We start from the raw sequence: 12,962 nt of genomic DNA, 5'->3' as shown, positions 1-12,962 counted from the left end.
GAGTGAAGACAGAACCACTAGGTCTATGGCCTCAGCAACCTGTAAGGATTGTTAACTCTTGTTGCTGTGGAGAGGTTGACTCAACCTACAGGGAAAGCCCTGTAGGTCCTCCCCAACGGCTGGCGGGACTAGTTTGATGCAAGACTGGTATAGGGCTTCACTTTTATCAGCCCATTTCCCCTTAGGTTGAGTCTTTGGATTCTAGAAGCAAGCAGAACTTAGGTGAGAGTCTCGTGAAGTGAAGCATGGTAGGAAGTCCTAGTCGTGACTAGAATCAGAGATAGGTGGCAGACAGGAATGTTTGTGGTTCAGGATGAGGTCAGAGGCAGTTGACAGGCAAGAATGCGCTAGGTCCAAGCTGTGGTCAGGGGCAGATGGCAAGCAAGAATGGTCAAGGTCCAGACTGTGGTCAATTCGAGTCAGTCTGAGGGGAGGCTGGGCTAGAGAAGACAAGATAGGGAGGCAAGGCTCAGAGAAACAAGGTAGGCAGGCAGGGCTCATTAAAGACAAGGCAAGCAGGGCTTGGACAGACGAAGGCAGGATCAGGCAGGCTTAGAGAGATGGAGGCACAATCAGGCAGGAATGCAGCAACTCACACTTCAAAGGCTTTAGTTGACCAGCTACTGAGGCAATGCTCTTTTACATGGCCGAGGTTTAAATACCTGGCTGTGTGACATCAAGCCGTGGAGAGAAGAGCGTCAGGGGGCCTACACAGATCATCCCATGCCTAAATGGGCGGCCCCGACAGGGGATGGCGGCAGCCTGGCCATGAGGCAGGTTGCAGCATTGGCAGTATCAGATGAGTGAGCTGGCTTGCAGGGACAGCCCGCAAGCTGGCAAACGTAACACTGTGGGATTTCAATGTGGCCCTCTCAAAATTGATGAAGCCTCCTTTCAAACCACTGAAATTAGCTCCTTTTAAAGTTCTTTTCCTCACTGCAGACACCTCATTGTGAGAAGAATTAGCGAACTCCATGCTCTCATCCACCACCCTCCCTATCTGCAGTTCTATCACAACAGGGTGGATCTTCGAACCCACTCAAAGTTACTACTGAAAATAGTTTCAGCTTTCCATATGAATCAGTTGTACTACATACCTTCTTCCCAAGGCCCCATGCGCATGAGAGAATAAACGTTCTCCTTACTCTGGACTGCAAACGGGCCTTGGCATATTACAAAAAAAAGACATACTCACCCTCATCAAACTAACCAGCTTTTCGTTTTGTATGACCCTAACAGTCTTGGAATAGCAGTCACCAAACAAACTTTAGCCAATTGGATAACTAAGTGCATCCATCACCACTATGACATTAGTAGGACTTCAACTTACTGACTCAGTCAAGGCTCAGGTATGAGTCATGGTTTCTTCTGTTACTCATCTCTGAGAAGTACCATTCCAAGATATCTGCAAAGCTGCGACGTGGCCTTCGATCCACACATTCACATCCCATTGCTGTCTTGATAACATTTCAAAGACTGACAGTAGATTCTGACAAGAAATTTTGCAAAATCTATTCTCGCTGTAGTCCACTCTCCACTGCGATTCCATTAATTTGCTCACCACAGAGGTCAGACTTACCAGCTTACAGTTCCCAGTCTCCTTCTTACTTCCACTTTTATGAATAGTAACTACATCTGCCCTTCTCCAGTCCTCCAGAACTACTCTCGACTCTAAAGAGACATTGAAAAGATCTGCCAGCAGAGTTGCCCTCAGTACCCTCAGATGAACCCCATCCAGCTCTCTTATCTACTTTAAGTTTAGTTAGCTCCTCACAAACACACTGTTCTGAAAATCTATTGAGTTTTACCTCACTTCTAATCTTATTTGTGTTCATTTTACATGATCCTGCTCCAGGCCTTTCTACAATAAAACACTAAACAGAAATATTTATTAAGTAATTTTGCTTTTTTTTCGTCAGCCTCTACATATTTCTCCTCTTCACCTCTTGAGTCTCACAATGCCACTTTTGCATTTCCTTCTATCACTTGGAGAGATAAATCCATTAAGTGCCACTGAATGGCATCACCCATAAGTAATGGCTAATTCATCCTGCTAGCTATAGAGAAAACAATTTATGGTAAGCAAACATGCTTTAACTGAGCACTATATTAGTGTGCACTACAGCACAATTATATGGAGAAATTACTACTTACCTGATAATGTCCTTTCTTCTAAGGAAGGCAAGCCAATCCACACAAGTGGGTTATGCACCTCTATCAGCAGATGGAGACAGAGTAAAGCTGATGACACGGACATATAGCCGTGCCCCAACATCAGCCCACTAGTATTCTCTGGAAAAACCAAACTATGGACAAACTGATTATATCTGAACATGACTATTAAGTCACTCATGCTTTCAACCAACTGGGAACACTGAGCTCAGACAAAAGAATGAACAGTCATTAAACAGAGGAGCTGGGTATGACACCTTCCACTCCTTCAATGAAGAAACAGGAACAACACTGTGCGTCGTCTGCATATAAAAGGACGAACTAAAAGAAAGTCGGCATCCGAGAGTGTGTTGATTGGCCTGCCTTCCTTGGAGGAAAGAAATTTATCAAGTAAGTAGTAATTTCTCCTTCCTCTGCACTCAGGCAGGCCAATCCACACGAGTGGGATGTACCAAAGCTACTCCCAAAAAAGGCGAGAGTGACAGCAGTCCAGTCAACACCGCACATGCGAAGGCGGCATCCTCCTGAGTCAGAATGTCCAAGCAGTAATGCTTGGAAAAAGTATGCAAGGAGGACCATGTTGCCGCTCAGCAAATCTCAACAGGAGACAATAGAAGCTCTGCCCACAATACCACCTGAGCCCTAGTGGAATGCGCTCTAACCCTTGTGATGGTATATAACTTAGCGACAGTATAGAAAAGTTTTTAAATAAATAAATAAATAAAACTTGCTTAGGCAAAGGAATCTCAGCTTCCACAGAGGTAGCCATGATAACTTCCTTAACCCAATGGGCTTTAGTTGCCAGTGTCACAGTTTCACCCCATTTACCTCCACCATGGAGCACAAATAGTCAGACTTTCTGACAGATTTAGTAACCTTTGAGTACTGCATGAGATGCTGTTGGACATCCAAGGCATGCAAGAGACTATATTCTCATCTCTATCCCGGTCCAGCGTGGACAGGGAAATAGACTGATTCAAATGAAACTCCAAAAACAACTTTCAGCAAAAAGGAAGCTACAGTCTGAAGCTGTACTGTCCCCGGAGTCACTCGCAGAAACAGCTCAAGGCAAGAAAAAGCTTGCAGCTCAGAAACTCAACATGATGAACAGACTGCCACGAGACAAACTGTCTTCAAGGTAAGCAGCCGCAAAGAGAGACCATGCAGCAGTCAAAAGGTAGGATCTGCCAAGAAATTCAAAACCAGATTAGCGTTACACAGAGGCACCAGTAGCCGCAAGGGAGGACAGAGATGCTTAACTCCCCACAAGAACCGGGACTCATCAGGATGAGAAGATAAAGACCCAAGCCAAGCAATGTGGGTCTTTATTCACGCCCCTAGAAGGCGTGAATAAAGAGGAGGCATTCAAACACTGCACGGAGCGGCAGTAGCCACAGAGGCATTCAAACACTGCACGGAGCGGCAGTAGCCACAGAGGCATTCACGGAGCGGGATGCCAGTGGCCAGTAGTTGGTGTTCCACCTTCACGGAGCGGAAGGATGGAGGGCTGCTATCTCCAAAAAAAACAAAAAAACAAACAAAAAAACAAAAACAGGGGTGGGTAAGAGTTTGGGGTAAGGGTGTGGCCTGCTTGTTACAGCAGTTGCTACCCCTAATTGAGCTGGACGTTCACTTGGATGCAGATACGGCGCTGCTCTCTAAATTGGTGGTGGGGGGAGGGGAATTAGGGCTGGAGGGTACTGGAAGCCAATAGTAACAGGTGGGAGAGAAAAAAAGGGGAAAAAAATGGATAAAGTGCGTAGCTTGCTGGGCAGACTAGATGGGCCGTTTGGTCTTCTTCTGCCGTCATTTCTGTGTTTCTATAACAAGCGAGAGCTAATATTTGAACCTTCAGGGTGTTATGGGACAAACCTTTAAGCAATCCTTCCTATAAAAATTCCAAAATTAATGGAATTTCCACTTATTTAACAGCTTTTTTATACCGACATTAAAATACACATCATATCGGTTTACATTTTAACAAAAGGTGGAAATTACAATAAACAGGGGAGAGGAAAACAGGACAAACGATAAATAGAGATAGGAAGTAAGGAAGAAGCAAACTTAGAGAGAAACCAGTAAGGAGCGATAAACTAAAATGGGATGGAGAATTTATAAAAGTGCAACAGGGTTGCAATGATTGGAGGATTCAGCAGGTTACATTGGAACAATGAGGAAGAAATTGCGAGGTCAAGGGAGGGGGGCAAGGGGTCAGCAAGGAATTAATCAGGGAAGGCCTGGCGGAAGAGCCATGTCTACAGCATTTTTCGGAATTTGAAGGGGCATGGCTCCAGGCGGAGATTGGGGGTTAGAGTATTCCAATGAGTGGGGCCAGCAATCAACAATGCACGATCTCTAGTGCTGTAATTTGGGCTTTCTTGAGAGGGGGGACATGTAAAGTGCATTTAAGGTTCGTTCTGGTGGGGGCGGGAGGATTGTGTGAGTTTCAATGGTTCAGTAAGCCATGAGGAATTATCTTTGTGGATGGCTTTGTGTATGATGGTAAGGATTTTAAAAAGTATACGGTGTGAAATGGGGAGCCAATGTAGGTCCTTGAGGATGGGGGGTTATGTGGTCTGATTTACGGGCATTGCTAATTATCCTTGCTGTAGCGTTTTGTAATATCTGTAGAGGTCTTAGGCTGAGAACCTTGCTCTTCACACTAAGCCTCGAAAATTCTCTAAACTGTAACATAAGCCAGAGACTTAGACAATTTTCTGTCCGGAGCAAAGTGGAAATTACTGCAGAAGAATAAACACACTTCAACATCTGAGCACTCTCAAGGTCCAAACCATAAGACAAAACCGGCCTGGATCGTCATGCAGACTGGATCCCTGATGCAACAGATCCTTCTTGACTGGCAGTCTGAGAGAACTGCCCACCAGCACCCTCTGCAGATCGGCATACCACGGCCAATCCAGAGCCACCCGAAGGATGATTTCAGTCTGGCTTGAAATCTTTTGAACGATCCTGCCTATCAGTGGCCATGGCAGGAAGGCATATAATACCCTGCCCCACCTGAACAAGAGCATCAATACCCACTGCTCTCAGGTCCTTTCCATGAATAAAGAACCATGGAACCTTCGTATTGCCGGGGGTCACCAGTAAATCCAGATAAGGGTGACCCCAGTGCGCCACTATGAGTTGAAAGGCTTTGTCCGCTAACTCCCACTCTCCTGGGTCAAAGCTTTGCCTGCTGCGAATGTCAACCCTTGCATTGTCCTTTCCAGCAACATGGGAGGCGAATATGTCTTGAAGATGTTGCTCTACCTATACTACGAGTACATCTATCTTGTCCGACACCTACTGGCTTCTGGTTTTGCCCCGAAGATTGATGTAAGCCACCATCATCAAATTGTTTGACATTATCTTGACCGCCAAGCCTCTAGATGCTTGGAGATCTTTAAGCATGCCAGCCTAACTGCACGTGCTTCCAAACGATTGATGCTCCTTGCCACTCCAGTGGCCTTGCACCACCATCTCCTAACAGTGAGCCCCCAAACCCAGAAGGCTCGTATCTGTCATGAGCATTAACCAATCCGGTGTCTCCAAGGAAACTCCCTTCCTGATGATTCACCTGCAACCACCGCTGCAACTGGATTGTCACCTCCAATGGCAACTGAAGCCTCAGTGTGTACTCCTGTGACTGTGGACTTCACCAGGAAAGCAACAAGCACTGAAGAGATCGCATGTGTGCCCTCGCCCAGGGAAAAACTTCCAATGTGGTTGCCATCAAACCCAGGACCTATAGATAAAACCTTAAAATTGGACAAAAAGTTCTTCTTAAGATTTGAACCTAAGCAATCAAATTCTGAGTGCAGGTCTCCTGCAGAAACACTCTGCTCTGCTTTGATTTGAAACAAACACCAAGAAACTACAGCATCAGATGGTTGTTAGCTGCTCTTGGCCATGTTAACCACCCAGCCTAAATCTTGCAATAATGAGAACACCTTGCCAGAAGCTAAGTGACTCTCTTCTAGGCTCTTGGACCGAATCAAACAGTCGTCCAGATGCGGATGAACCAACATGCCATCCTTGCGCATGGACGCCGCTATCACCACCATGACCTTGAAGAAGGTCCTAGGTGCAGTGGCCAACTCAAAGGGCAGGGCCTGAAACTGATAACATCCCAGAACAGCAAACCACAGGAACCATTGATGCTCCCTGCAAATGGGAATATGCAGATATGCCTCTGTCAAGTCCAGAGAGGTGAGAAATATCCCTGACTGCACTGCCATTATTATGAAGCGCAGAGTTTTAATTTGGAAATGAGTCAAATGTAAATGCCGATTGACACTTTTGAGATCCAGGAAGGGGTTAAAGGACCTCTCCTTTTTGGATATGACAAAATAAATGGAACAGCCGCCCATATTTTCTTGTGATTTGGGAACAGGAATCACGGCCTTCAAATCCAATAGCCACTGCCACCCTCTTCTGTAGAGAGCTGCAGGGAGAGATCATAAAAGCATCCAGAGGAATGCAAAGAAACTCTAGGTCATAGCTGTCCCTTACCACTTCCAGGACCCATTGTTCCGATGTGATCTGGACCCACTTCTGATAAAAGAGAGATAGAGGCCCGCCTATCTCCTGCACCTGTGAGTTCACACACCTTCATTGTGAAGGTCAAGATGCTCCACTCCAGGAACCTGCATCCTTCCAAGGCTTTCTGAAACGAAAGGACAAGGCCTCTGAGTAGTTACTCCCCTATAAGGACGAAAATGTCTTAATCTCTAGATTGGCCTCTTGCCCAAAAGGACACGATGCTGGATTTTTATGCTCCAGCAAATGAGGGACCTGGGATTCCCCCCATCTATTTGCCATCTTCTCCAACTCACTGCTGAATAAAAGAGAACCCTTAAAGGATAACCTGGTGAGATTGGTCTTGAAAATCATGTCTGCCAACTAAATTCACAGTCACAGCTGACACCTAGCCACTATCACTCTGGTGGCAGTTCAAACAAGGTCACAGCCTGCATCAGTTAAGGCAGTGGCTTCCGGTTCCATTATCGTTCTGCCAACTGACCCCACTCCCTTAGCCTCCTGAGAGAGGTGCAGGCTAGTCCAAGCCACCAGGGAGCAGCAAGAAGCAATTTGCAAATTTATTGTCATGGCCTCAAAGACCTGATAAGGATAGCCTCAATTCTCCTATCCTGAGCATTCTTTAGAGTTGCCCCTCCTTCCATCAGAATGGTGGTCTGCTTGGTAACAGAACACACCAGCACATCCAAGGAAACTGTTACCTTGCCTTCGGATCCAAGGAGTACAAGATCCACTAAAACATGCCCCCCCCCCCCCTTTAAAGTTTGCCTCTGGAGCGCTCCGTTCAAGAACAATTACCTTTTAAGTTGCCTCCAGGAGGAGAAAGAAACATGATACTTTGCATAGGGTGACCAATATGGAGTACTAATTTTGCACACCCATACCAAGCATCTTCAGAGTATGAGACAATAGATTTGGCAACTCATCTCAATGAAAGAAACAGAACAGAGTCTTATTAGGCTCTAAGTCTGGGGGAATTTCCCCCTCTTCCAAGGGGAGAAAAGCAAATCCCTGGAGTCATCCAATGTATCTTTATTCACATCTACCCAAGCATCACCAGGGACCGCTTCACTGCGGTGCTTGCATGCAGTGGCTGACAAGTGGAAACCACGAACACCTGAACCCGATTTAGAAGGTACCACAGACTCCATTGGGTGACCCTGCAGAAAAGTCAATAGTCCCTGGAAAAATTCCACCCAGGAAAAGAGGAAGGGTCCACACCAGGCCCCACAGGCCCAAATCGGACGCTCATTGACAGAACCGCCCCCGAAAATGTCTCTGTCATTGGAAAGGAAGAAGGGGACATTCCCGATTCGTCGCCTTCAGCCCCACTCCCCTCTGTCCAAGGGGATGGGCCGGCATCAGCAAAATCAGCAGTAGGCAAATCACCTCGAGTATCCAGACAGTACTAAATAGACTCGCAGAAATCCCTGGCTGTACTGCCTTTATATGGCAAGCAGCACAGATCGCAAAGCGCTTAGACGTGTCACTGGCACCATACTTCCCTGCACTGAGCTGTATGCGACTTCTTGCGTGCCCAAAAATAAGATACGTGCATAAATGCACACTAACTGGAAGGCCATAGAAATACGCACACAGGAAAACCAGGCACATAACTACACACATAAACAGAGGTCGCAGCCCTATGCATACAAGTAGGCATACACATGCACGCCAATGTCACTACCCAGCCACACAGCGAGAAGGCGCACACTTGAGCGCAAGAGAAAAAATGCGGCCGCAGCTCACCACACAGCTGGAAAAACCAAGCCTGAAAGCGAGGCCTAGCCAAAGACTGCTCAACCCGCTGAGCATGCCACCTCCGAACATCATTAAACTACCGAGAGAAGTAAGAGGGAAGAAGAGAAAAGACGCTGACCACCAACACCGAGGGAAGAAGATCCAGTAAGAAAAGGAACAGAGGAAATAAGACTTGCTTACTCTCTCTCTTCCTTTCTTTTTCTTTAAGACCTTTACATTTACATGAGCTTAGCACTCCCTGGCTGAGAGCACGGACGGGTCTCTGGCTACAGTGGGAGAGGATGAAAACCATTATTGCCGAGCCTCCATTGTCCTCCAACCATCTTTTTCTTTTTTTAAAGTCCATGCTTGACTAGGCTGCAGGACTGAGGAAGGGCACTACTCGTATCACCTTCTAGACTTCTCCATTCTTCTTATTTTTCCTATTTATTTATTTTTTTATTCCAACCAATCCCCAGTAGGGAGATGCATGGAGAGGGAAATTACTGGCGGACTGATGTCGGGGTAGGGCTATATGTCCGTGACATCAGCTTTACTTTGTCTCCTTCTGCTAGTAGAGGCGAATAACCCACTCGTGGATTGGCCTGCCTGAGTGCAGAGGAACTCTATGTTGTTAGACTACAGAACACAAGCAGAATATCATTAAATTATATGTAAATATAGGTGAATGTAGTTTACTACACCATAAGCCACCTTTAGGATCTGAATCACTAAGGCTTTTTTTTTTAGTTCTTCATTCCACATTTAAGGGGCAAAAAGCTTAGCAAATCAGGCCCATAATATCTTATTTTCTAACATCCATTATAAAATTTACTTTGGCACAAACATTTTAATGTCTTAATTCAAGGATATCCTTTCCCAATAAAAATTTGTTCACATGCTTCTTCAAACACAAAAATGTTTTTAAAAAGCTAAGAAGATGATCTAGAAAGTGACATTTTCAGCAAGAGCTGAATTTCAATAAGCAGTTTACTAAAGTGATAGCACAACAATGGGTGAGTTTAATGTTGCTTATTTACATTTCTTTCAGACTATAACTTGCCAAGATGTTTGTGAAGATGATGTAAATAAGATTATACACTCCTTCGAAGTTCCACAATTGTGTAAGCTTGGGGTGCCAGTGACTGTCTGACAAATGATGTCATTTGATTATAATGTTTTATTTCCTTCAAAGTTAATAATTCTACCCTGAATGCAGGGATAATTCTGTAATGAATGTATACTATTCATTATTTATTTTAGTGTTTATAAATTGCTTTCCATATTAAAAATCACCATGAATGAAATATAAAATTTTTAAAATTACAAATACAATGCATGACTCCCTCAAGACTCCCTCTATCTCAGAGACCTCCACCTGCTAACAAGATGTTGTTGCACATTAAATGTTGATTACATTAACCATGTTTTTAATTTCTTATAGAACTTCATCAAGTCTCCTTCCTTTCTTAACACTAATGGGAGGGCTTTCCATAAAGTAGGAACTATGGCAGAGAATGATCTATTCTGCAATCGTACATGACAAAATGTTCTTGTGGATGACAGCTGCAATTAATGTTTTACATTAGATCTTATATTTCTACCAGTTCAACCAATTCTTCAGCAGTGGACGCATCCCACTCAACACGCTGAATGCCAGTACCAGAGATTTAAACTTAAAGTGTACAGCAATTGCCAACCAATGCAATTTTAAAAGCCGAGGTGCAAATGACATCCACCAAGAGCTACCAGTAATGCTTAGTTTTATTTTGAGTAGTTCTGCGCACATTTCTGATGTATTTCTCAATCACTTTTGGCTGCAAAGAACAGCATTAAAATTTATCTTCTCTGCAAACCAATACTTGTGTAAAGCACTAAAGCGGCATACTAGCAATAAGAAACACTGTAATACTGAAAATGTCATTTTCCAAACATCTATTTTAATAAACTGCATGTACATAATATGTAATGCTAACTGCAAACAGCAATATTTTTTAGGGGTTGATTCAAACTATTTGAGTAGTTCTGTGGCCATAATCTCAGTTTTATTTAGAGCTAAAGGCCATATTGGCCAACATGTGCAATTAAGTAAAGAGTATGATTTAGTTTCAGTTTATAAAATTGTCTATCATGTTCATCTTATGAATGTCTTGATTCTGCTGGTCTATTGTGTATATGTATATTTTTTTTTTTACCACGAGGTTTAATTTTCTGGCTTGGGTGAGATCTAGTTTCATGTCCTCAGCAGAACTGAATGGTAGGGCATTAATTGGCCATATTGTACAAGTTCTCATTCTTAGCCAAAGGACAAGAAGGGACCATTCTTAGCTCATGACTCTATCTTCTTTTGGTCTAAAATAAAATGTAAGATCAAATAGATTTCGGTTACTCCCTTGTATATAGATAGATATAGATATATATACACACACTAATGGAGTATTTCTGAAATGTTTAATAAAATGTTTTGAATTATAAACAAGAAATACAAACGGGACTCTTAAGTACATTTGTTTCTTATGCACTCGAGAAACATGTTTTACATGTTTAATTATTTATTTATGAACATTTGATAATCCACTTTATACAAAAAAATGGTCTCAAGGTGGATTACAATCACATTTAAATCAACAGTCACTAACAATTTATAGTCAGGAGAGAAAAAGAAATCGAACTGCAGTTCTATCAGATCCTTAAGATCTGTTAAGCTACGCCACACATATTTCATTTGATGTAAAAATGTATACTTCATCAATCTTAACAATTTTCTAACTAAAAAATACAAAATGGCTGTTTTTAAATAAAGGTTTTAGTTTAAATGATCATGAAGACAAGAGCCATTTCTATAATCCACATATGCAAAATTCAAGAGTTACTTGTAGAAACACATCACTTTACAAGTGAATTAATGAGAGTAAAGACTAAATTCCGTTTATGCCAAATACCAATGATGCACTTTGTTTAAAAAGATGAAAACTAATTAAAGTCAATTAGGTTTTCCAGTAACAGCAGTAATCTTGTGACGTCACAGACCAGGGCTTCCCTAACCTGTCATTATAATCTTACAGCCAGCCCAGTTTTCAGGATAAATATGCATGAGATATATCTGCATATATTGTGCAAATTTAGCATGCATACTCGACAGGGATATCCTGAAAATGTAACTAACTGGTTGTGAGATCTCAAGAAGATTAGACCACCGACTCGGAAAACAGCTGATTCTGTAACAGCACCCTAATCTTACTAGTCAAAGTTGCTGTCTCCTATAGCTGCTTTCTAATTCCAGAGCATTATTTAACGTTCTAACACCAAATAAATGTATATCATGCTTATTAGAAATTTATGTAATAGCTCCTGCAAAGGTAATCGAGGATTATTCTACTGAGTCCATATATTATATAAAATGTCATTAACATTTGTCTATACATTTAAAAAAAGAAAAAACGTAACAAAACTTAATTTTGTGGACTGCTGGTTTGGCAGCTTTAAACCCACGTATGGGATGCGCAGCCCTTGCAAACCTCATCACGTGATCAAAACACGGTATTTCCCTTCCCCCAAAAGAGCCTCCTGCAGGAGAAGCGCGCGCTTCCAGCAGCCATTTTATCGAGGAGGAGAAGAGCCTCGGTATCAGAAAGAACAGCACTCAAAAGAAACAAAATGTTATTTCCACACAAGCCTTCTAGCTTCGAAAACTGTTTAGGCAACCTCAGTACTGAATCTTTAGCGAAAAGACATAGGGTGCCACGGTGTCAAAAGAGCCAGGGCAAACGCAACCACGCGATTGGCTCGTTGCTGTCACGTGGCACCTCCCAAACAGTTACACCTCGTTTTCTGCAACAGAAAAATAAAACGCTTCCAGGACTTCAAAGAAAAGACGTTGTTAAATATAGCTTACCCCCTTAATGGGCAAAAAAACAAACTGTTCATCAAGGACTTAAATTCGTCCTTCTTCACCTCATGATAAAGCCGAAAAGAAGCATGTAACCTCAAAATAAAGTAAATCAAGAAGTACCAGGCAATGAAATAAAATGATCGTCTAACATACCATTTTCGATAAAATGTTCTTAGAATAAAAAGTCCTTTATTTCTTCTCAAACACGAACACCAGGACAATAATCCACGAGACCCGCTGCAGCTAGCGAGGTCCTCGCGTGCCCGCCAAGGCGCGCTTTTGATTGGCTGCAAGGGTTTGGTCACGTGATGCTCTAGGCTTCGCCCCTTCGTGCTGTGAATGCCGGCTCGGCGCGAAGCGGTGGGTAGCCGCAAAAGAAGTAGTCGGTCTGTCTGTCTGTCTACAAGTAGTGAATGCTGACTGTGCAGACAGAGGACGACGACGACGACACTTTGCGCTTCGGGTACTCTCTTGTAAATCACTGAGCTCCCAGTTTAGTAGCCAACAAATGTGGGACACCTTCACAGCATGGGGCGAGGAGCACGGTTCGGCGCCAAACGAGCATAGACATTACTGGTCAGATTTATTTTTTTTTTGCCTCTTATTCGCTGAGCTGATT

The 12,962-nt window shown here is 43.4% G+C and overlaps 1 protein-coding gene across 4 annotated transcripts in view; it reads right to left on the bottom strand.

Annotated features, from left to right (window-relative positions):
* Positions 1–12,609, bottom strand: part of MGA (MAX dimerization protein MGA) — a 660,453-nt gene extending 647,844 nt beyond the window's left edge. For all 4 annotated transcript variants that reach the window (XM_029598656.1, XM_029598662.1, XM_029598663.1 and 1 more), the window contains exon 1: positions 12,497–12,609. The gene's annotated coding sequence lies outside the window, so the exon portion shown is untranslated. The remainder of the gene's footprint in view (positions 1–12,496) is intronic.
* Between the last annotated feature and the right edge of the window lie 353 nt (positions 12,610–12,962).

This window comes from Rhinatrema bivittatum, chromosome 4 (genome assembly GCF_901001135.1).
Source record: "Rhinatrema bivittatum chromosome 4, aRhiBiv1.1, whole genome shotgun sequence".
NCBI lineage: Eukaryota > Metazoa > Chordata > Amphibia > Gymnophiona > Rhinatrematidae > Rhinatrema > Rhinatrema bivittatum.
The sequence above is the reverse complement of the archived record's forward strand: the minus strand, read 5'-3'. Positions and strand labels throughout refer to the sequence as shown.